The 26,586-nt window shown below is 36.4% G+C and overlaps 1 protein-coding gene across 6 annotated transcripts in view; it reads left to right on the forward strand.

The window, feature by feature from the left end:
• Positions 1 to 26,098, forward strand: part of METTL25 (methyltransferase like 25) — a 134,497-nt gene extending 108,399 nt beyond the window's left edge. For 2 of the 6 annotated variants that reach the window (XR_008666702.1, XR_008666706.1), the window contains 4 exons: positions 13,850 to 13,956; positions 14,503 to 14,847; positions 15,300 to 15,378; positions 17,465 to 19,616. The gene's annotated coding sequence lies outside the window, so the exon portion shown is untranslated. The other 4 variants (XR_008666705.1, XR_008666703.1, XR_008666704.1 and 1 more) reach the window with 4 other exon arrangements.
• The last annotated feature ends 488 nt before the right edge of the window (positions 26,099 to 26,586 follow it).

The following is a 26,586-nucleotide window of genomic DNA, read 5'->3' on the forward strand; positions in this document are numbered from 1 at the left end:
TTGAATGATTATCAAATGTGTCAGAGGTTATGCTATCCACTGGCAGCATGGAGACAGAGGATATGTTCCTCCTTTTAAAGAGCACACAGTCTAGTGAAGAAGACAACAAAATTACTAATTATAGTAATCAGTACTATAATTATTGTATAGGGCTAAGAAGGCCAGAACCATAGGATCCTTTATGATATCTTCAGATAGATAGACTTCAAGGGAAGAAGTAATATTAATAGCATAGTTGAGATTCATGTGAGTTAAATTGTTGTGTGTCCTTGTGTAATCACTTTAGTATTCAGTATGCCTCGATTTCTCATCTGTAAAAAGAACATAAGAATAGAATTAACTTATAAGGTTATTACGCGGATTAAAGGAATAAATATCTTATTGAACTCTCCCAAAATATCTCCTGGCAATCTGTTAATAAAGCAAAATGAAGTTTATTAGAACTCTCTATAGTAATAGAGGATTCCGCCTTGACAGTCTCTGAAGGTAAAGTCAGGAGAGGATTTATAGGATTGTGAAGTCTGGGATCAAGTGGTTTAAAAAAGTGGCTCTTTTCAGGTGGGCACCAGATTGCAGTTTGGAAAAGTTTGTGACAATAGTTTTGTGATTAGTATCTATTGCAAGGGAAGGGTCTTGGCACTAGTCTTGATAAGTAAACTGTTGCTTGATAATGAGTTCTTTGCCATGATGACCAGATTGTCTGAGATAAATTAATATATGAGTATTAATTGTACCTGAAACAATGAAATTATTTATTGGTCTCAGTTCTTAGATCCCATACTCCTGTCATATTAATGTAGATGGTTGAAGTTCTCAATGTAAAGCAATTAATTCCTGGCAAATAATACATATATAAAGCAAATAGTATAGCATGGTAGCCATACATTCAGATATATCAGCAATTCCATTAAATATAACTTAAATGCTTCAATTCTAAAACAAAGATAGACTTATTTTTTCAAGGAAAGATAGAGTCCAATAACATGTTAGAAGAAATACATCTGAAACAAGCATATAAAAAGTTCAAAATTAATAGAAAAAAGGCATATTTGCAAATATTCATCAAGAGGAAAGTGTAATACAAAGGAGCGCCTAGTTAATGTCAGGCAAAAAATGTTCTTGATAAAGAGAAGCCCTTCATAATGAAAACCTTTCAATTTACCAGGAAAATACAATAATTACGTTTGTATTTAGTTAATAACATAATCTCAATATATAAAACAAAAACAAGTATAAAAGAAATAAATCTACAGTCATGCTGGGAATATTTTCATGCTCTCCCCATCTATCTTATGGAAAAAGCAAAGTCTTAAAGATACAAGATTTGAACAATAACAGAAGTAAAATTGACCTAATGGACAAATACAATAAACTGTTCCCAACCACTACATAATTTTTTCAAGTAACTGTGGGATTTTTACAAAAAATAACCATGTCCTGGGCTTTGAAGTAAATTTTAATAAATTTTCAAAAAATTGAAATTACAGTTTCTGATCACAATGAATTTAAGCTAAAAAAATTGTTTTAAATCTAAGTAAAAAATTTCCATATATTTTAAACTGATAGATTATACATCTAAACAACTTTTGAGTAAAGAAGAAATCACAGTGGAAATCAAAGTATTTTGAATAATAATGAAAATAATTGAATTATAATGATAACACTGCACATCAAAACTTGTGGGATAAGCTAAACCATGATATAAGAAAACATGAGCTTTGAACACATTAGAAAAGGGAGAGACTAAAAATCAAAAGATTAATACTGAAAAAAATACACAGAAAGATGATTAACCCCTCCAAAAATTGGTTCTTAGATAACTAATAAAATTCACACAATTCTGGCAAGACTAATCATTAAAAAACTAAAACATTCAAATAATCAGTATCAGGAATATAAAAGAGAACATGCCAATAAATTTACCAGTACATTTATGACTATAAATTTACAAAATAGAAAAATGTTTCAAGGAAACAATATGCCAAAACAGCCTCAAGAAGGAAAATATGAATATTTTTACAACTATTAAACTAAATCTGCAATTAATCTTTTATTAATTTCCTACATCTCAGTAAAAATACTTTGTAGATGTGGCACAGAATTCAATCAACCACTGTGTGTCTGCAATAGTATAAGACTATTCTAGACACTATAGGTTGGGGAGAAACATTCATAGAAGTAGACTCGGCAGTTCCTAATCTTTAGGAGTATATAATCTATTCACTGAAACACATATGAGAGGCATATGAAAGAGTTAAGATTTAAAAAAAATTTTTTTTAAGATTTGTTTGAGAGAAAGAGAACAAGAGGTGTGAAGGGTGGGCAGAAGGGGAGAGGGAGAAGGAGAAGCAGGCTCCCCGCTGAGCAGGGAGCCTGATGTGGGGCTTGATCCCAGGATCCTGGGATCATGACCTGGGCCAAAGGCAGACACTCTACTGACTGAGCTACCCAGGTGTCCCAAGTTAAGATTTAGATAATGACACTTGGGAAGAAAAATAAGTGTCTACATAAACACACAGTTCTTTGCAATGAACGAACTTTGTCCTAGACTGTTCACTTCTGTTTCTATTCTCCTCTTTAATTATAGGTTACTTTAGGTTGTTTTTAAATGTGGTCAGTAGAATGGCTTATTCTCAGGAAGGAAGACTGTTTAAGAAATAATCTGCTATGTGAAATATGTGCTCTGGTAACCTGTGACCAAAGGAACTGAAGTCTCCAAACCTCCCCAGATGGTTTGTACTTGGCCAGTGATGCTACTGGCTGCATGTATGGGGATTTATTAGTTGATGTATTTATCTCAATGGATTGCCTCATTAAGTTTGCAGATGTTCTGTCAATGGAAGACCTTTAAAAAAATTATACTGTTTTTATTAGAGTTTTCCAATGCACAATCCAGAATAAGAGAGTTAACACATTTCAGCACAGAACAAAGTAGCATGTATTTAAATCTCGTGGGAGGAAAAGCCTTTAACTTGTACTCAGACAGTTATGATTGAACATGTTGAATTTAAGGGAAAAAAAGGGAAAGTATACAAATTCCAACCTAAAATCACCATTTGGTCAACAGGGGAATCGGTGTGCATCAGCTAATCATGTTGAACTAAGTGTGCATATATTCTGAGTTAGCTCCCTTCTCAGGAAAAAATCCAGCCTTATAATACTGCTATAGCTCTTTAAGAAAAAGGCTGAATGATGGTTTTCCATCAAGCAAAGTATACCCAAATAATGTGTTTCAAGGGAAAGATAAAACAATTCCGGATACCATTTGATTATAACAACAGACATTTCTGGTGTTCTGGTGATTTCAGAATATTTCTAATTTTAATAGACAGTATAGCTGCAGGTAAACCTCTATGAATAAAGGCATAAGGAAGAGACTAAACCATAAAGAAAAAATTAAGTGCTCCGTTTCTGTTTAAGCTAACTTAAAAGGGACAGAATTAAAAATAAAATTGAAGGCAAAGGAGGTTTATTTTTAACGTATAGAATTCTGAATATCTTACTGTGTATACAACAGTGCCCAGAGTCCAAAACTATATACCAGTCTATACGGTTCGAGAAGCCATCCCTAAAGGGCAGGTTATACTCTACTTAAAGAATGATATTTAGAAGTTTTGAGGGTCAACATTTAGAGTATAAATACTGAAAGCTATTGCAAGATAAATTATTTTCTTGGTTAACTTTTCTCTCATTAAGAGCAAATACTGTTGTTTATCTTGAAAATAAATGAATTTGGAATTCTTTAAAAATATGCTTCATATTTTAGGTCTTTTAGCACAGTTTTAATATCAACTTTTGTTAATGAGATTACTGGTAATATGTTTTCATTCTAATAAATTGGTTACAGATTCTTGGAGAAGAAAGGATTTCATTAAAATTATTGCCATTAATAGCATAGTTCCTACCTTTAAGATTAATGAAACCGTAGTAAATTCAACCAAGATCTTCTTACCATTCTTCTATTATGAAAATTAAAACTAAATCTCATGGAGTTTTGTTTAGTTAAGTAAATAAAGCAATGTTACTAAGACCTCTGAAGGTCTTAGATCATAGTAGCTTGGTGGAGATACATCATATACCCATTTATGTCCTAATTTTTAGATTCCAGCCTCTCTACAAGATGCAAATATGTAAGAAGGATAGGATAGCTGTTTGTTGGCCAGATCAGAATTCCATCTTTGAAAGATAAGAAACAGAAGACCAAATATCTGTAACTTTCCAAACAGCAGAGTATACATGTTTTTCATCAAGTAAGATATTAGAAAATCCAACAGAACTTCAGTGAACATCTGTGAACTGACTGCTGGGTGCTTTCACATTTCAATCAAAATTCAATTACAACAAAATAATTTAGTAACACGCATTAGGGATATATATCCTTAATAATCATAACAGTAATATACACCCAAGGAGCAAGCAGTAATATTTGAGCATGTTTCGCTTGTTCCTCATTGACTCTAGGAATTTAATTATTATCCCGAAAGCATAGTGATTTGAATGCCCTTTATCTACTTAAAGACTACCCTTTTGTTCTTTCCTTTGGTCTACCTCTGTGGTCAAATTCAGTGGGCCAAAAAATTAAGGTCTAGGACTATATTCAAAACTATACAAATAAAGGAAAAAGAAACCAAAAAACCCCATGTAGATGTGTTTTCCATAGAAATGTATTCTTATAGGAAATACATTTTAAGAGGTATTTCAGCTCACTGTTTTCAGGTCTAAAAAAAAATGATTGACTAATAAGAATCCCATTGACATTCCAAATAATGTATTTTAACTACTTTAGGTAGTATATTTCATTAGTTTTTATTGTCTCATAAGTATATGATAAGGTATAATCAGAAGTTTGTAATTTAAAATTGAAAGTTTCATCCTGAGGCCACATTTGGAAGAATTGAACACTAATAATAGTGGTTAATTATATTGGGAAGACCAATGAAAACCAAGAAGTTTCCTGCCTTAAGACATTAACTTTAGTTTTAATTTTAAAATAAATTTTAATTACTAAAAATAAACCTAAAAACAACTGCTAATTATTAAATATCAAATACTTTGGCATTTTACATGTCATATATAAAAGGGTCATGAAAATAATCAAGGAATTTTATAAAGAGATCCGTTTATGAATTTGAAAATTACAAAAAAGATTTTGAAGGTAGCCATCCAAGCAGATGTCCACACATCATAATGTTAAGGCAATAACATTCCCCAAAGCTGGTGAGCACAGAGCAATGCATAAGACTTCAACATAAGAGTTACAGGGTGTATTTTTTAGTTACCAATACTGATCTTTCTGGACAGTAAAGTGATAAATAAAAATTGGACTCTACTCCAATGACATACTTCCTTGTCCAAAGATTAGTTTCCAGTTATGAATAATATATGGGAAACAAAGATTAGGCTTATTTTTCTACATCACATTTTTCTCAAGTAAGCTGAGCATCACTTATTTTTCTCAGCTAAACTGAGCTTATTACTCAAAAATGCAGTCTATGAACCAATAGCATCAGCCTCATCTGGGAGCTTGTTAAAATGCAGGGCCTCAGTCCCTACCCCAAATCTACTCAATTAAAATGGGTATTTTAAGGGGATCCCCAAGTGTTTAACATTTGAGAAGTCAGTCTTAAAATGGTTCCTCTGAGATAGTTTTATGCCCAAGAACACAGAATACCCTGCCAGGCTCTGTAGTGTCTACCGCATTCCATTCCAGGGTTGAGGAGCATGCAAATCCTAAGGGTACTCACAGCCTTACCCTAAATGGACCTACATATTGGCTCATGCTCAAGAGGTCTGTATCTAAGAAGATTAGATCCCCCTTTCCTTCAGTCACTGCCAAAGAATAAATACAAAGGAAACCAGAATTTCACAAACCCCTTCTACCTTCAGCCTACATTCTTTAAACAGGCATTACTCCAAGAGGACTTGTTAATAGAAGTTTTGGGTTTGAACTGTGGGCTTTTTGTAACATTTCTCACAACTGACTATGACAGTGTCTTTTAATTACAATGTAAAAGATTTAATGTGGAAGTAAATGTTAAGAATGTGAAAATATTCTGTATTATCTATATCTTTCAAGACTCTTAACTTCTAAAAAATATATATAGCAATTATGAACAACTTTTCAAAAGGCCTTCATATCTTTCAATGGACTTTCCACCCCATAAACTGTGCTTTGCCTGTTTATCTCTGATTATGGTATCTTTTCACCCACCATATCTTTTCATATTAATAAAGATAGCAAACACTTGGCATGAGAATTTGCATAGAATTTATTAAGAAAGTCAAGATACGGGGATCCCTGGGTGGCGCAGCGGTTTAGCGCCTGCCTTTGGCCTAGGGCGCGATCCTGGAGACCCGGGATCAAATACCACGTTGGGCTCCCGGTGGTGCATGGAGCCTGCTTCTCCCTCTGCCTGTGTCTCTGCCTCTCTCTCTCTCTCTGTGTGTGTGACTATCATAAATAAATAAAAATTAAAAGAAAAAAAAAGTCAAGATAAAGTGAATCTATCGAGGCAAACAAGTCAGGTTTTTGGGCTAAAGTTCAAGTTGGTTTAACACATAGACTGTCATTTTTACAAATCCATGAAAAATGAGCAAGAAATTTGTCTCTTGACAAATTTGATCATGCCACTTAAAGGGCTTACTTTTTCTCTTTTTGTTAAAAAGAAGTGAAGAAAATATATTTAAATTACTCATATTCACACTATCAAGTAGTTCTTTTCAGTTGGTCCAAACGCATGCATTGTTTGTATTTGCCTTAACAGTCAACATACCCTTTTGTATTTTGCCTCTTTTACCTAGTATTATATAAGAAACATTGTCCCATGATTCTATACTGCCTTCATAATGATCTTTTCTAATGACTTCATGAAAGTCCATCCTAATGAGATATATCCTGTTTACCCATTATTTTATTGTTAGAACTTTAGGTAGTTTCTAACCTCTTGAATAGTCTCCAGCCTAGATATCTGTACATAAAATACAAGGAAACACAGGCAAGCAATCTACTAATGACTTGACAAAAATCAGTGAACATAGCAAGTCTTCTACATAAACGTGCCAGTAAACTTAATTCAAACACACCCTCCAAAAATGCATGAGTGGCCAGTCACGAAATAAAAAAATAAATACAAAGAACTTTTTTGAGTGCTCCATCTGAGTATAAAAAATAACCTATAATTTAATCTTTGTTGCAAACTTTCTCTGGACCAAAGAAACCGCCTACAATCTAGTAAATGCTAACAGCATATGTAGTTTAACTGAAAGTTTGAACAGACCCAGCATGCCAGTTTAAACAGATGTCATAATCAAAAAAATATTTACCCCACTTACATGTATTAGTTAATAGATGTCAAAATGGCCAGTTTGACAGGAAGAGAAGAATGGGACCACTTCAGTTATAGATTTCATTGAATCTCCCTAGAAGTCCCATTTTTATTGGCCTTATATTCAGTCCAGAGGTGTTGCATAAGCCCCTTCCTGGCAAGCAGGAATACATCATCAATTTCTTTGACAGTTTTGAAAGTCTACTATTCAAATTGCTCTTTCACCATCCCAGTCTCCATGGAAGGTTCCAATATGTTAACATAATTCCAGATTCAGTATCCTCAAATGTGCTGGCATCTGAGCAGCCCTCTCTGAAGGAGTCTTCTTGAGTGGCCAGATCTGTTTAAAAAATTTTAGAGGGGACTTCAACTTTATATTTCTCTTAAATACATACATACTATTCATACAGAGTGTCCTTGGCAACTACTCAATTTTTAAAAGGTTTTTAAACTCCAAATGACATGAAGGTTATAATAATAATGCCAAGTAAATATTTATTGAGTGCCTATGCCGTGTTAGGTGCTGTTCTAAGCACTTTATTAACTTATTCAATCCTCACAATAATCCTGAAAGAAAGGGACTATACTTTCTTCTGCTTTACTACAGAGAAAATGCAGAGAGAGGTCAAGCAACTGGCTCCAAGTAGGAGGCAGGAAGAAAGCTATGGAACAGTAAAGTCAAGATTCAATTTAGGCATCTGACTTGAGAGTCTAACCACCTAGCCACTACAGTGACTGTCTTACCACTGAATTATTTGGGTGTTCTGTGTTGGTCTTCTTCCATTTTTTCAGTTTCCTTTTGAGAAAAGTAAGATATTGCTGGATGCATAACTCTGTAGACCTCAAGCAATTGATGATTTCTTGTTTGCCCTGCCTCTAAATGGGTAGGTATCATAGTCTGCCAGTCAGATGAATTTTTTTTTTCAAATAGCTAGAATAATATTTGGGTTTTTTTTCCTAGAAAACCTGAAAAATGTTTCAGTACTAAGTGAAGGAAAATACATGTGCAACTAAAATCATATGTAAAGTAATTTTGAATTTTCTGTTTGACATAATAATAGATAATTCCTTTATTTGTTTATACTGGAAAATTAAAGCTGAGACTTCAAGTCACATTTCCCAAAATTGCCTAGATAAAACGTGGAGATGCTAAAATATAAAATAAATGACAGTTATGGATGATATTCATTCAGGTGGCACATCTGGAACAAGAGACAAGGTCAGTCTCAACATCATTCTTCTAACATGTAACTAACTCCTGCTTCTTTTTTTTTTTTTTTTAATTTTTTTTATTTATTTATGATAGTCACAGAGAGAGAGAGAGAGGCAGAGACACAGGCAGAGGGAGAAGCAGGCTCCATGCACCGGGAGCCCGACGTGGGATTCGATCCGGGGTCTCCAGGATCGCGCCCTGGGCCAAAGGCAGGCGCCAAACCGCTGCGCCACCCAGGGATCCCCTAACTCCTGCTTCTTTAGCAGTGACCATCTTCAGCTTACTTTAATGATCCTATTTTTTTAAAGATTTATTTTTATTTATTTATGATAGACATAGCACGAGAGAGAGAGAGGCAGAGACACAGGCAGAGGGAGAAGCAGGCTCCATGCCAGGAGCCCGACGTAGGACTCCATCCCGGGACTCCATCCAGGGACTCCAGGATCACGCCCTGGGCCAAAGGCAGGCGGGAAACCGCTGAGCCACCCAGGAATCCCCTAATGATCCTATTTTATATTAAAAAAAAAACAAAAACAAAAAACAAAGGAGCACTTAAGGTAATACACTCAGTTCAGCAACTGACTGTTGGTTTTGGCTCAGGTCATGATCTTAGGGTTGTGAGATCAAGCCCCATGTCAGCTTCTGTAGATAGCATGGAGTCTGCTTGAGATTTTTGCTCTCCCTCCCCCTTAATGTTTCCCCCTGCTCTTGCATATGCATACACATTCTCTCTCTCTCTCTCTCTCTCTCTCTCTCTCTCTCTCTCTCTGAAATTAAATAAATCTTTTAAAAAGTAAAGCAAAACCAGTCATTGAATTTCCCTAGCTTTTTGACAATCTCTGATCCAAAACTGGACCCCATGGTTTTAAATCCTCTCTATAACCATACAATACCCCTTAAATCTTATAAGAAGCTCCTAAAACTTTCCTTTACTAAGACAACCTGTAGTTCCTCTGGAGTGCATTCTCTCAGCTGTAGTATTAAGTGAAATAAATCTAACTTGGACTAGAGGGTTTTTTTTCCTAGTGTTCTTTGGTCGATGGGACCAGTTGTTTAGATCATTTGACTAGCTGAAAGGTGGTGCTAAGGTACATTGAAGAGCAATATATGGAAGAAAACTGACCATTCCATTTTGAATATATTGAGTGTAGGGTACTTTTGAGAAATTCAAGCAATGTTAAAGAAGCATTGTGTGTTTAGGGTCTTTATAGAACAAAGGGAATACAAGTTTAGAAGTTATTAACATATCAATGGAAATCGAACCTATGACATGGATGAGATACTCAGTGCAAAGAGCATAGGAAGAGAAGAATGGGGAAACTAGGACTGAATCTTTAAGGACTCAAGTATGAAGATTCTGTAGAGGAGAAAGCACATTCAGAGATAAATCAGACCAATTATGTATCATCATACGAACCACAGAAGAAGATATTTCAGGGCCTATAGAGTGACCAATGGTTGAAAACATTTGAGAGATCAAGTTAAGAAGTTAAGAAGAGAATGGAAAATTTTCCTTTGGAGTTCACTGATATTTTTTGTGAGAGATTTTTCAGAATTTTGATGGAAGGAGAAGCCAGATTAAGTGGATGAAGAGTAAGTATGAGGTAAGCAAAGTGAAAAAAGAGGTAGGTCTTCTAGAAGAAGGGGCAGTGTGGTAATGCTATATATAGTGTTAAAAGAATAGATTCTAGAGAGAGACTGATAGAGTTCAAATTCTAGTTGTGTCCCTCCTAGCTGTGTCACCTTGGTTAGGTTACTTAAATGATTTATGCCTCATTTTTTTCATCTGTCAACTGGGAGAAAATAATAACAGATCACTTGGGTTGTGAGAAGGGAGATCTTTGTAAATAGTAACTTCTCAATAAGAATTAGCAACAATTATTTAAAAAACACGAGACAGGATGCCTCCATAGGGGCCTGAAAGTAGATTGATGTGAACAGTGAGTATGAAGAAGAGACCACAAAGAGGCTTGACAGGATTCTAGATCTAGAAGACCATGAATGCCCTGCCTAAAGAACTACATTTCCTCTCAAGGCAGAAGGATCCATTGAGGAGTTGAAGAAGAGAGTATGCGTTTATGTTCCTATTTTAGAAAAATCACTGTGACTATAAGGGTAGAGGATGGACTATACGGCTAGGGAGTAGAACCAAGCTGAAGGCCAGGACAGCAGTTAAGAGCCTATTTCAGAAACCTAAATGCAAAGTGATAAACTGGCTTATGGCAGAGGAAATAGAAATGGAAAGAAAAAAATAATTAATTCAAGGGCTCAAATGACCATGACTTGGGTTACTGATTGTGTATCACAGGTAAGGGAGAAAGTGAAGTTTAGGTTACTCACCCTTTATATCCCCCCAAGTTTCTAGTTTGGGAGGCTAGCTGTGTAGTAGGCCATTTCCTGAGGAAGAAAGTCTAGGGTTGCTTGAGAATTAGGAGGATTATTGTTCAATTTTGAATATGCTGTGTCTGTGCAACACCCAAATAATAAATATATCTAATATGCCTAAAACCCATAGGGAAGTTAGAGCTCAAGATCCATAAATGGTTTTCTAAGTTATGGGTATTCAAGTGGTATATCTAGAGAGAGAAGAATACTTGAAAAAAATTATTCAGAAAATTTATATAGGAAAATAACATCAATTGACAGTAAACACATATTAAGCTTCAGGAAAGGTAGTGAAAAAGGTGGTGAAAAAGATGATGGCACAGGGTAGTTGGTTTTCTCTAAAGAAGGATTTCCAGAAGGCCTCAGTGGAAAAGGATAGCAGCAGTAGAATGAGTAAGAAGGAGGGAGAATATATATAGCAGTATAGACTTAAAAGCATGATGGGCTAACTGATTGGAGATGCATATGTTTTGTTCAGGCGACAGAGCAAAGGCATGTAGTTCCAGGTCTTTTGGTAATTCCCAGGTCGTAAGAGGCCTCTGGTGGTCACTTTCTGTGAATGATACTGTACACTTAGCTCAAGTCAAACCCCTTTCCTTACCTTCTAGCCTGGTGACCTCTCCTCATATTTCATGACCCACCTCAAATGTCACTTTCTCTGGAACTCTTCACTCTTCCCCAAGTGACCTTAGCAGGCTTGATTATTTCTTCTTCTAAATTTCCACCGTATATTGGTATTCCTGTGTCATTGTAAGTAAAATATTCCCACTCTACAGTGGAGTTCAAAGACATGGACATGATTTTCCCAAGGGGACCCAGGTCTTCTGACTCCCAAGATCAGTACTATTTCATTATATCACTGCTCCCCTTCTCCTCCAGGAACAGAGAGGAACCTCATGACTATAAACTTCTAGCCACTATAGGAATTTGTTTGTTCATTTGGTTAAGAAAGTGTGTAACGGCCTGTGTTAGGTAAGGTTTGGGTGAAGGGAGAGAGACTTTGCAAAGTAGAATTCAGTCCCCTTTGTCAACATCTTACTTTTCCAGCAGATCACCCACCTTGCTTTTCTCCTGCCCTCCTTCCCACAGGCTTATTTAAAGAGATCCTTTCTTGTTCTAATGGTAGTTCTGTTATCTGTGCTCCAAAGTCCTGACCCACAGTTCTACTCAACAAGGGCAAATACCTAAAAAAATAAAATATATGTTTGAGAAGGAAAAAAAGGACAATTACCACTACCCTCTGTGTCCTGTATCAATATCATCCCCTCCTTCCTTGCCTTTATATTATAAAGATTGAGGTTAAGATTGTGGTTGAGGGGAAGCTACAACTCTATGTCTCTACTTTGTGCCTTCATTTATTGCCAGCTCACAGCAACCAGATGCCTCTTTGCCATCCCAGCAACTGGCCAGTGCCTTAGCTGGCATCCATATCATTAGACCCAGAGGACTCTTTGTTGACATGCCATGGTATCTGCCGTTATTGAGGATTCCCGTCTTTAAACTTACATAAACTATAGATGTCATTCTTGACCACTTTTTGTTTTTTCTTTTTGCCCATATCTCCTGCCAAAGGATGAACCTGGGCAGCCATATTTTATTCCTAAGATCACAGGTGATAGGAGTGGGAGTAGAGACACCTGGTCATAGTAGCCTAGATCCCTGATGTGACCTGACTCAAAAAGAAGCGTCAGACCTATCAGATTCTCTTTCTTAGGAATTAGAAATAGAAAACACTGGCATGGGAGCTAAAAGGTCATGATGTATAAAGAGATTCTGGAAGCAACATTTGACCTTGTGAAACCAAAATTGTGAGGGTCAGAAACTACAAATGAGCAGAGGAAGAGATCCTGAAACAGAAGAAAGAGAATACAGAAAGAAACAGGCCATAAGATTCAGGGAGGTGGAGAGGACACGTGACCCCCAGGAACCTCCTTCCCAGAAGCCAAAAGAGCCACTTCTCTAGAGTTTTCTCCTTCCACTATTTGTTCCCTCCCAGCCTTCTTTGCAGACTGTTCTCTATTTGTCATTTAAATATATTTGTTTTTCCTTTGAATGCTCTGTGTTGGGCTTTTTTCAATCCACACACTTTTCAAGAAACGTCATGGCCTCCACAACTGCCTGTGTCTCAAGAGGCCCACTCAGATTTAATTTTTAGGCTAACTCTCGCTCCTGAATCTCTCTCCTGAGCTTTTAGTCATGTTTACCCAACTGCCTGATGGACATTGCCATTCCCCATGGCTGTTCCCCTAGCATCCCAAGATCAACATGTCCAAAATTAAACTTTCCTGTCAAACCAACTAAAATCACCCTAGACTCCTCCCTCCATCCAAATCATTTAAGTATGAAGTCATTGTCATTCAACCACTTACATTTTCCTCACCATCTCTCCTCTCCTCGCTCCTGCTACTCTGTCGCTCGGTTCAGGGCCTCATAAATACCCTCCTGGTTTCCTTGGCGTCAGCCTCCTACCCCTGCCTGTAACTCTTCTATGGCCTTCCCATTTTCTTACAGGAAAATCCAAGCTCTTTAACATGGCATCCTAGTCTTCCATGATGCTTTTCCTGGTTACTTCATCAACACAATCTTTGGCTGCACTCCATCTACCACAGTTCCAAAGCGTCTAGACTTTCTGTGATTCCCACAATATCTCAAGTGTTGTCTACATCTGGACTTTGCCTTCACTGATACCTCTTCCAGGAGAGCTAACATCCCTTTCTCTTCTAGTCAACACTTTTCCTACATCATCCTTCAATATTTATGATCTTGCCTCCACATATAAATCACTATCTTTTTTTATTATGTCCCGACTTCACTGTGTACAGAGGAACATGACACTATTGCACTTACTTTTAAATGGTTTGTATCTCTCTGTCCATTCCTGGAGGGGCAGAAAACATACCATTTTTACTGTTTGTCCTATGCCTAGCAGTGAATACGTTCAGAACATGCTGTGGAGAAAAGGAAGGAAATGAATACACTGATCCTCCATGGGGAAAATACTGCCTTTCCTCTGAGAGAAAAGAATAATGCCAGGTAAGTGAAGCCATGAAATTTTATGGTCATGATTAAAATGCCTACCAAGAGCAACAACAAAATTCTTCTCCTACCCAAGAGCAAGAAAAGGCACCATCCTCTTTCTCAGAAAGTGTAATGTCACCTCAGTAATTGGAAGTGGAAACCTCTAAAAGGTAGGCAGTCTGTTTCCCAACTGAGCAAGATGAAACAATTTCCCGGACTAAACAGAGCCCTGGACTAAACAGAAGCCATTAAAAATATAAAGATTTTACATCTACAGTCTTATCTTTATGAGAATATCAGGGATATGAGGCTGGAATTCACTCCATTTAGGTCCTGATAAACAAAGTGAAAATGGAGCCCATCACAGAGAAAGGTCCCAGTATCCTGGCGGACACAGGCAGGAAAGACTGTCACAGCTGATAAGAGTGCTAAAGAGTCAATTAGTCCCTAATTACCTGAGCAGCCCCTGCTGCTGCCTGGCTTGAGGACAGTTTAAATAGGAATGTCTCTTAGGAACAACAATCTCTGTTTAGGATGTAATGAATGACTTATTCAATCCAGGATGGGAGAGGACCTCGCTGCTCTAGACTGGGTCCCCGCGGCTGAAGTGCTAAAGAGATCCAGGCTATGAGCCTGCATCTGAATATCAGATACGGTATCTTTACTGTTGGCCCATGGTGTCTAAGTGCGTGATCATGCACCACCCACCAGTCTAGGAGTGAAGGAGACTGGCTACAGCCTTGGAGACACATGATGGAGAAGACACAGAGCCTGTGGAGGGCGCCCTGAAGAAGGCACAGGAAATAGGGAGGGGCCCTTTCAAAAAGGGCTCCACTGGCCAAGGGCTCAGCACTTAACAGCTTCTGGGAGAGAAGAAGGACCTCAGAGAAAATGCCTGTTAGACTGGTAAATGCAAGCTGAATATTCTTTTTTTTAAAATATTTTTAATTTTTTTCAACTTATTTATTTACGATAGTCACAGAGAGAGAGAGAGGCAGAGACACAGGCAGAGGGAGAAGCAGGCTCCATGCACCGGGAGCCCGAAGTGGGATTCGATCCCGGGTCTCCAGGATTGCACCCTGGGCCAAAGGCAGGCGCCAAACCGCTGCGCCACCCAGGGGGATCCTAAGCTGAATATTCTAATCAAGAGTGGGAAGCTGTTTGGGCTTCTGCACTGTTGAGAATGATGGTCTTCCTTGACACATCCCAGGGGAGTTGGGGGTAGGCAATGCATCGTTCCTCCCTGGGCCATTCTTCTGCCCCAGGGCTCCAGGCAGAGTTGAGTTGGATGCTTGCTCATGTATCCTCTGTGTGAAATAGTCTCTTCCCATTCTAGTTACTGCTTTCTTATTCTCCAGGTATCCTCATATGCGTCAATTCCTGTGGGAAGCATTTGCTGATACTCGGCCCACACCTCCACCACCATCCAAGTGAAGGGTAAGAACATCATCTTACTCCCATGTATGCTCATTAGGGCACATAGACTGTAAATTGCCATGCCTACTTCCTTATCTGCCTAGTGGAACCTAAATTCCCCAAAGGTGGGAACCATGTGACATACCTTTGAATCTCCAGATTCTGACCTGCAGCATTGTCTAATCTCACATGTTTAATAAAGGCTTTTTGAACCTTTCTTAATAAGATGCAATAATATACAATATATTATAATTATATATAGTATAAGATGAAATAAGGCAGAGCTGGTAATATTGCAGTAGTCTAAACTGAAGCCATAAAGACACTTTTAATGGGAGACAACCTAAGCAGTAGGTCTGTGAAATGGGAGTACAGAGGACAAAACCAATTTCTGTGCCACAGACCCCTTTGGCCATCTGGAAATATCTTTGGGCCCCTTCTCAAACATTTTCTTTTTTCTTTTTTGTTAAACATTTTCTTTTAAATACAAACTGAAATACATAATACGACAAAGCAAACCAGTCATACTGAGATCATTATTAAAATAATTTTTTAAAGTTATGATTTAGTAGTATGTGTATGTTTCTTTATTAACTCACAGAATAAAAAGATCAAGTAGCAGTTCTAAAAACTATGATTTTTAAGTAACAATAAATGTCAGCAAACAGTATTTGAAGATACTGGCCACAACTGTAATGTGACATGAAAATATCTGACCTTCTGTTGGCAAGAGTTGCAGGTACTGCCAATACTGCTGAGGTTTGTTGTCCACATTTCTAATGGAAGAAAACCCTAAATTAGAATTAGCAATTAGTGAAAATAAAGAAGTACATTTTCTCCAAGATCCAAGAACATGGGTGCCCTGAATTCTATCTGTGGGTCCCCTACGGTCAATAAACCCCCTGTCTGTGGAACACAGGAAAACAAAACACCTAAAATAACTACCAAGAATAGCAGTTCTTTCATCTTGGAGAAATGGTATCTTCTTAAATCAGTGCAGGTCTTTATCTACATTCTATAGTAAACAACTGTTTCAGAGGGACTTAGGTTTCTGAAGATAGCAGTATTCACTTTATGTAAAATATAACAGTTTACAAGACTTACTAGAAAACCACAATAATAATAGCAGGGTAGTAATTTGTTTAAGGATAGTTATATAGATGAATGGCACAGACTAGTGAACTCAGAAATCGACCCACACTTGTTCGGTCAGTTGACTTTAGACTAAGGTGCCAAAGCAGTTCAGAGGGTTTAAATATTTTTTTCAACAAGTGTTGCAAACAACTCCCTCTCAGAAAGAAAAACCAAAAAAGCTTAATTAACCCTTACCACATACAAGTGGTAAGCATACAAGTTACTCAAAATGGATCTTTGTCCTGAATGTAAAAAACTACTAGAAGAAAACATAGAAAAAAATATTTGTGACCTTGGGTTAAGGAAAGGTTTCTAGGCACCAAAAACATGAACCATAAGTGAATATTTCACAAATTAGACTTCACCAGATTTAAAATGTATGCCCTTTAAAAGACACTGTTAAGAAAATGAAAAGACAAAAAATAAAATAAAATAAAATAAAATAAATAAAATAAAATAAAAAAAGAAAATGAAAAAATAGGCCACAGATTGGTTTAAAAAAAATTTTTTTTTGCAAAGCTCCTACAGGATAAAGAGTTTGTATTCAGAATACATTAACAATTAGACAAAAAACTCAGTTAAAAGAGAGGCAAAAGATGTGAACAAATATTTCACCAAGGAAGATACACAAGTAGCAATGAACACATATAAGGATATTTATCATTATTCATTAGGAAAATATGAATTAAAAGCACAAGGAGACAGGGAGATACCACTATACAACCTTTCAGATGATTAAAAATTAAAAGGATTGATAATATTGTTAGAGACCACATAAAACAACGAGAGTTCTGAAGATTGCTCATGCAAATGCAAATGATACAGTTATTTTGGAGAACAGTTTGGCATATTTTTATAAAGTTAAACATATACTTACCATATGACCCAATAATCCCACTCATAGACATTTGCCCAAGAGAAATGAAAACATATGTTCACACAGCAAATGTTAATAGTTGCTTTATTCCTACAGCTGAAAGTCTATCACCAGCAGAATGGATAAAATTATTGTGATATATTCATACGATGGAATACTTCTTAGCAACAACAAGCAATGAACTACACATACGTGCAACAACATGGATGGATTTCAAAAGCATTACCCTAAGTGGCTAAGTGAAATAAGACAGATACAACAGATTACATTCTGTATGGTTCCATTTACATAACATTCTAGAAACGTCGAAACTGTAGAAACAGAAAACACATTGATGACTGGTTGCCAGGGGGCTGTGGATAAAGGAAGGGATTGTCTACAAAGGGGCATACGGAACTTCCTGGGGTGATGAAAATGGCCCATATGTTTGTCAAATTTATTAAACAGTACACTTAAAAATAGGGTCAATATTATTGCATATAAATAATTGTACCTCAGTAAAACTTGACTTTTAAAAAAATTCTAAAGTTTTATCGGAGAGACATTATGAATGATATTTTGTTACTAGACCTAAATTGTCCTTTCAGAGAATACAGCCTTAGAATTTTCCCTCAAAATGAAAGACATTTGTGCATATTCTATAGAGGGGAACAAATATGCATTGGCTCAGTGTCTTGTTGAGTTTGTATGCTATTTGGAAATTGGATTGCTTTGACAAATTACTTGCTAGCCAGGAAAAGCATTAAAGGATTATTTGTCCACCACGATTTCAAATTTTCCCCTAATGATAAAATCATTTGAAATAAAAGGTGACAGCCAAAGTAGTTTTACTCAGGGAGATATTATTTCATATATAGACATGTAAGAAACAGTATAAGCAAGAAGAGGAAATATAGTCTAATTTTTAAATTGTTACACTTACTTTAAGTATTATAAATAACAGCAACAAACGATTTCAGTCCTAAATAGCACATATTTCAGATTTCCTTATAAAAGCTTCTCAACTTAAAGACTTGAAATCACATGTGAATGTGGGTGTTTAAACTTCACTTTGCAATTTGAATCTTTACTTTTCAGGCCACTTTAATGCCTATTTTAATGCTTAACTGTTTGAGGATACTGTTGGATTATATCGCTGTTTTTACCTGTTTGTGTGCTCTAATGTTTTCCTACTGTGCTATAGAATATTTTGCTTTAATAGCATTCTATGTATTTCAAGAACTTCTTTGTAAATAAGTGATGTGTCTTTCAATAAAACAACTTGGGGAAGCCTTAAAATCTTCATAAAAGCAGTGTCCTTCATTTACTTGTTAATAGAACATTAACATTGTCTTATCCAAAATAATTTTTTTCATTCATAGTTCATAGATTGAAGAACCAACTACCACTTACATTTTAAATGAGTTCCTGTGTAACTGCCAAATTAAATGAATTAATTTTTACCTTTGGGCCTTGTATTGTCATAATATTAGTTATTGTTTTAATGAATTGTCATAATATTAGTTATTGTTTTAATGATAATTTATTTTATTTTTTTTATTCAATTTTTTACCAGAAAGTCCAAACTAACTTCAGATATGTTTCATTTTTTCCAAAGATATGTTTGATCTCCAAGTAAGTGATTACTGTGTTTACATGATGTCTATTCTTTTGTATATCTAGATCTGCTGCTAATGCACTAGCTACTAGCCATATGGGCTTATTTACATTAGTTAAAATGAAATAAAAGTTCCATTTCTCAGTCACTAGACAAATTTCATGTGGTCAATAGCCATATGTGGTTTGTGTTTATCCTATTAGAGGGCACAGATATGTAATACTTCATCATTGCCATAGTTCTATTGGAAAAGGGGGACTAAATCAGGGTCAGGAAACTTTTTTCATAAAGGGCTAAGTAGTAATATTTTAGAATTTATGGGCCAACAAACAAAACTAAGGTTGCTATTTAGGTACTTAAATTACCATTTGAAAAATATATCCACTTAAAGATATAAGAAAAAAAAATCAACATTCTTAACTTGATGGATGAAAAAAGGAGGCAACAGGCTGGATTTGAGCCATAGTTTGCCTACCCCTGGTGTAGATCTTTCAGTCCTTGATTCATTTAAGCATATCTTTATTGAGTACACCTATGTTTTAGCCTCTGTGCTAAATATTAAGCAAAGTGTAGTGAACAAGAAAACATAGTTCCAGACCTTATGGAATTCAGAATATAATAGGAAAAGCTAACAAAAATTGCACAATCAATTATATATATAACAAAAATTGCACAGTTAATTATATATATATATATTTTAAAGATTTTATTTATTTATTTGACAGAGAGGGAGAGAGAGAGAGCACAGGCAGGGGAGGAGCAGAGGGAGAGGGAGAAGCAGGCTCCCCACCGAGCAGTGAGCCCTTTGTGGGGCTCCATCCCAGGACCCCCCAGGATCATAACCTGAGCCAAAGGCAGAAGTTTAACTGACTGAGCCACCCAGGCGCCCCTAATCAATTATTATAATTTAACAAATGAAAGAGATAAATAGGATGTTATAAAAGGAACAGAGGAACCTAAACTTGTGTGAAAGACTGACTTGCTAAAATTATAAATTATCTGCAACTAATATTAATTTGTAATATATGGCAACTATTCTTTATTATAGACTTTCTAGTTTGACCTATGTGAGGAAGATGCTATAAAAACTGACAGATCTAGATAATATTTCTAAATAGATTTATGTTTAAATACATGACATTCCTGTATACCATCTGTCTGTTTTATATATGTGAGGTTAGAGTACATCTAAAAAATGTATTTGCTAAAATAACATTTATTGATGTTTGGTAGTTTATTTTCCTCTACTAGAATCTTTTATAAGAATTAAAGTGTATAAATTAAATGCTCCCTTGTACCCAGGAAAACTTTGTGGCAAATTAACTTATAAAATGGCCCCAGTTTCCTTTCTTGTTTATAATCGAAATTTGAATTGAGCCCTCCGTTAAACAAAACAATATGATGCTACTTTAACAATTTTTTTAGAACCTACCTTTTTTTTTCATTATGAGAACTCAGTATATAAATCAGCAAAATAAAATAAAATAAAATAAAATAAAAATATATGCTGTACTATCTTCCCATGTATTGACAGTGTTCCTCAAGATCTTACTTGGTTTTCTGAGACTTTAATTGCACTTTGCAGTTCATAGAAAGGTGGCCTCTTTTATTGTGATGTCAAGAACTTTAGATAAATCTGTTTAACCACTGAGCATGTGAGAGAGACCTGAGTGAGCAGAAGCCATGCTCAATGGAGCTCATGCCTCGACTGACAAATAGGCCAAGCTGAAGTGGTTCAGAGATTACGTCATGGGCCACATACCTGCTTTGTTTCAATAAATAAACCCCAGGCTGTGAAATATGGCTGATTATACATAGAGATGAGGATGAACTAAAGGGAATGAAAGATTTTCTGAGATCATGACATAGAGTTTTAATTCTTCAATTTCACTGTAGTTAACAGGCCCAGGAACTCATGCTTCTGCCGATCTAGGTTTAAGTTGTTCTTTCAGGGTGACAAATGAGGTACACCAAGAAGCTAGAATTTCACATTCCCTTCATGGCTTCTTAGAACAGTGCATGTTGGGATAAAGCCAAGAATAGTGGCGTTTAAAAACAAGTTTAAAATAAAACAAAAAACAGTGACCGAATCCATCAAGAAATGATTTCCACTTTTGAGTCACTCGCTGCTGCTCAGCTCTTCTATCACATTCACACGGTTTTCAGCACAGAGCTGCTACTATTATTCTTTAATTCAACTGTGTATATAAATTAAAGATTCTGGCTCCTTCAAGGCAGATATTCTGAATTCATCCTTACTAAGAGAGACAAAAATGTTACACCTACTTAATCCAGATTGAAGGCCCCAAGCAGGAATCAGTTCTTAATGTCATCTGGGGTGGAGTCATATTGACAACTGGCATACATTTACTGCATGGAGCATGGGACTTCTTCCGAGCGCCCAGTGGCCAGTCTGTAGATGGGCTCATCCTGGGCTTCCTCCATCTGAGACTCCTTTGGTCTCCAGGACAGAGCCTGGCCCTCTTCACTCACACAGTACCATCACCGCGGAAACCGAGGTTGCTCCTGTGATGGTTTCCATTTGCTGGAATCTTAGACACAGGACAGGTGCTTATACAGAAGTGGAAGAGGGACACAGTCGGCTGCTGCAGTCGTAGGAGGTGGTGAGGTAGGAGCAAATAATTGGCTGCCTTGAATCTCCCCCACCCTTTGTTTCTGTAATAGCACCTGTGTCAGTTGGATCACTGTGTCCTAATCCTTATGCTTGAGACTCCACTGTACCAAGACGTCACTTGGCACAGGTTCAGACTACTTGCATTTTACCCACATGTTCCACTATTATTGATCACCGAGACCCTTCACATTTCCTTTTGAGTCCTTTAGCCCAGAAGAAATCTAAAAGATTTGCTGGGGTCTCTTTTCCCCAGCGGAAGCTCCCTGCCTCAGCCAAGATGAATTCTCAAACCGTAAGCAAAATGATGGCCAACAATTGCCAGCTTATTTCAGAAAGTGGTTCTCCTTTCTCTGGAATTTTTCTTTATCCTATTTCCTTACTCTCTGATATCATTTAAAATATGTGTTTTATAGTTTTTATCCTTTCTTTTTTTGGTTTTGCAGTGAATGTGTTGGCTTGTCACTACCTGTTCTATCCTGCCTGAACGCAGATGTATTAAATTTAACATGTTGACATTTGTTTAATCCACCTAATTAATGCCTCTGTTCTGTATAGCAAAGCAGAAACCTATCACAATGTAGTCTCTTTGGTGAAGGGACATAAATGACTATAAAGTTGTGCTTTGTAGAATTTGAAAACAAAGTATAATCATATTCCTTGGTATATATTTGAAGATACCACAAAAATACACAAAACTGTTTTAAAAAATCAAAAGTGTGCAAAAAAACAAAAGTTGAAAGTTGTCCGGTTATGATGACCTATCTTTTTTAATACAGTGACAAATATAAAGTTTAAATATATTTGTTACTATTTACTAATATGTTTTATTAAGATATGTACTTTATGAATAAAATGTTTAGGAACTCACTTTCCACTTTCATTTATATTCTTTTAAACTTTGAGCAGCAGGGCTCAAAGGAAAAGATTGAAGCTTGTTAACTGTTTTCACACATCTCCTTCCTGTCCACTTCACGTACACACACCGCCACCCACACATACAGACACAAATGTCATTTAACCACATGTGAATTTTGCCAGCCTACTGTATTCTGTTGGATGCTGTAAAGGCACAGATTAATATTCTTACCTATCCTGTGATTTTTTTTTAGTATGTCCTTTTTATTTTGGAATAATTTTAGATTTACAAAAAAGTTCCAAAAATAGAATTCCCGTATGCCGTATCACCCAGTTTCCTCTAATGTTAACATCGTAAAGTCCCACAGTGCATTTGTCAAAGCTAAGAAGCCAACATCGGTACATTACTATTAACTCCAGGTTTTATTCCTACTTCCAACAGTTTTCCACTAGTATCCTTTTTTCTGTTGTATGATATAATCCAGGATACTACATTATATTTAGTGTTTTGTGATTTTGTGTCAATTGATGTCTTATAAAGCTCCACATTTAAGAATTCAGTGTCTGTCCTTATATATAAGTAATTTCGTTTGAGCATTGTTTTCGAGTGCCAAAATGCCATGTTTTTCACACTCCAAACTCCTAAGCAGGCCTCTGAAGACACCTTGTCCTTTATTTATGACACTATATATTAAACTAACTGAAAATATTCAAAATAATGCTTACTTTGTGCAGAGTCCATGAACTCCAACCAGAACACATAAAAGTCAAATTTGAGCAATAAATTTTGATTGATTTTGAAATTCCATTTAAGGCGCTATTTTCTGAATAGATCCTCACGGAAAATATATTAAAATATTGTTTTATAAAAAGTTGTTTCCTATGGGATCTAAAAGTTCTTTAGGTAAATTTTTTTGTAAAATATCTGAACAGTTTAAATACTATTTCAGATTGTCAGAATGACGAATGTTTTTTAATTACTTTATTACAATGATTTTGCATTCAAGTCTCAGTACTCTGAACATAATTTTTTTTTTTCATTTCAACTAAACAACTGGCATTTTCCTGTTTTGTTCTTTTCCTCATTGTGTACTCCGAACCACTTTCAAATTTAAAAAGGGCTTTTTATTTAGGGGCTATTAGTGAATGTGCATAAGCCATTTTATTCAGTGAAATAAGCATTGTGTGATTGAAGATTAAATAAGGGAGCGGATTATGGTTCCATTAAAGGCATCAAGATATTCCTGGAAAAGCTATGAAAATATGCTTTTCCATTAAGGAAGAACACTTATCAATGGTGCTGGTCTGGGTAGAGATTGCCTACTATAATATAAAGCAGACATTTCTTATAAGGCGCATGAGGAGGGCATTAGGCTTAAACATAGTGTAACTATCTGCCAGGTAGGAATTCAACATCTAAAGGTTAACTTTGTCACTGGCGTCAACTACAGATAACTGCAGAGCTTGACACCAGTTCAAGGGTGCAGCCATGATTCTCATTAAAGGTCTGGACCTAGAGATCCACTTGGAAAAGTTTGGAATTAGATGATTTAGCCTTGAGAAAAAATTGCTTAAGTATGGGTCACACCCTTGTGATTTGAAGTCTTAGTTTGTTTGACCCAGATGACAAGTTTTATTTATTTGTTTTTAGTATTTGGGTTAATTGTTGAACTTTTAAATATTGGGAAATTACACTACTAAAATGTGAATTGCACTCATTTCTACATGTCAGTAATAAGGTAGAGATGAGGAGCAGGCCCGTTTTTCTTTTTAAATATTTTTTTAATTTGTATTTATTTATGATAGGCACACAGTGAGAGAGAGAGAGGCAGAGACACAGGCAGAGGGAGAAGCAGGCTCCATGCACCGGGAGCCCGATGTGGGATTCGATCCCGGGTCTCCAGGATCGCGCCCTGGGCCAAAGGCAGGCGCCAAACCGCTGCGCCACCCAGGGATCCCCAGGCCCGTTTTTCAAGGGGGCACGCCCTCTCCCGCTGAACACAGTCCCCACCACACATGATAGTTTCTTTACCCTGCAACCATCGATACCATCACAGCTTACCATGTTTTCCTATGAGAAAAAGGCTCTGTTTCCACGGTGTTATTCAAAGTAGAAAAAAAGAACTGAGTTTGAGAAGACAGTGTTCTCCTTTCAGTGATGTTTCTAATTGGCCCCAAGGATATTAGACCTCATGACCCCGAGAAGGCAGAAAATTCATCTGAGGATAGTTTCCACTCCTCTGACTTTCAAAGTGGAATTAAGAACAGAGTCCAAACACAGTGATTTTTACCTTTAAATTTCTTTCACTTTATCTCTTGCAGTAATGGCTTAGTGTTTTGAAGCCCAGATTTTACAGCAAGACTGCATCAGTTCAAATCCCCTCTCTGCTACTTCTAATTATGTGTCCTCAGTCAAGTTACTTAACTCCTTATGCCTCAGTCTCCTCGACTGTAAAAGGAAAATACAGGTAGGTCCTGCCTATTGAGTTGTTGTGACGATTCCATGAGTCGATGAATGGGAAACACTGAAAACAGGGCCTGATACATGTAATGTGCCACAAGAGTGTTAGCTAGTGTAGTTGGTTTTTGTTTTCTGATTGTGCTGATGTATAACTTATTTTATGTTGGTCATATAACCTCCTGATTTCTAAGTGACTGATAAAAAAAAACTCATCCTGGTGTGTGGGCTTCACCTACACCTTGTGCCTCTATGTGTTCCCAGCTCCATGGTATTTGCATATTAAAGGAGCTAAATAACTACAGAGAATAGAATACATTCAGAAATGGCAGGGACCTTAGAGATCATCTAGTCTAGGAGTTGGCACAACTTTTTCTGTAAGGGGACAGATTGTAAATATTTTGGCTTTATTGCCATATGGTTTGTGACAACTATGCTATTGGGCTGTTGCAGCACAAAAACAGCCGTAGATGATACGGAATGAATGGGTGTGGCTATATTCCAATAACACTTCTTTTTTATAGACACCGAAATTTGAATTGTGGAGAATTTTTTAATATCATGCAATATTATACTTCCTTTGATTTTTTTCAACCATTTAAAAATGTGAAAACCATTCTTAGCTCACAGGCTATAAAAAACAGGTGGACAGCTGAACTTGGCTGACCCCTGGTCTAGTCCAAAGCTTGCAAAACCCTGTATTTTCACCTAGGAATTCCACTTGGAGATTTTTATTTTTTGTTGAAAAGTAAAGCTACCCTGGGATGCCTTGGTGGCTCAGTCGTTGAGTGTCTGCCTTCAGCTCAGGTCATGATCCCGGGGTCCTCAGATCAAGTCTGGCATCAGGCTTCTCCCTCTGCCTGTGTCTCCGCCTCTCTCTGTGTCTCTCATGAATAAATAAATAAATAAAATAAAAGTAAAGCTACTTGAGCCCCACTCGAAACCCACTAAATAAAAATCTCTAGGTGGTGGGCATTGGAACCTTTGCTGTAACCACATTTTGACAATACCCAAGGCCTTCATATGAGTATGGAAACTTCATGGCTTTCTTCGGAGATCTAGGAATGATTTAGAAAAGTTGATATTACAAGTACTACATCACAAAAGTTAATGGGATCATTTGTGCCCTAAATTATTTAAATTTATTCTTTACATTCTTTTATCTTCATTATCAATGTTTTCTGTCAACAAAGATTATTATTCTCTTACTATGTTTGTAAGCACCTTGAAATTACTCTGAAATAACTGCACATTTGAGAAATCTCATGTTTTGTCAACATAAGAACATGTACATATTTTTTTGACACATTCTTTGTGGTGACAAAATAAAATAAAATCTGAAAACAAATGGTCTGGTGAATAAATTCTGGTGCACACTTGCCTGAATATTATGCCTGTACTGTCCTGGAGGAGAGAGGTCCATCACATACCAATAACAAACAAAAAAAGTGTAGAGTGATATGTACAATATGATTCAACTTTCATTAAAAAAGGAAATACATTGATGACATTGGCTACCTCAGGCAGATAAGACTCGAGGGGGATGTGTAGGATGAAAGACTATTTCACTTCTTTAAACATTATCTTTACTATTTCACTTTTTATAGGAATAGTTTTAAAATAGAAAAATTTTAAGGTGTAAATTAGAAACAAAATCTCTAATAACCTTCATA

The sequence above is a fragment of the Nyctereutes procyonoides genome, unplaced genomic scaffold (genome assembly GCF_905146905.1).
Source record: "Nyctereutes procyonoides isolate TBG_1078 unplaced genomic scaffold, NYPRO_anot_genome, whole genome shotgun sequence".
Classification (NCBI taxonomy): domain Eukaryota; kingdom Metazoa; phylum Chordata; class Mammalia; order Carnivora; family Canidae; genus Nyctereutes; species Nyctereutes procyonoides.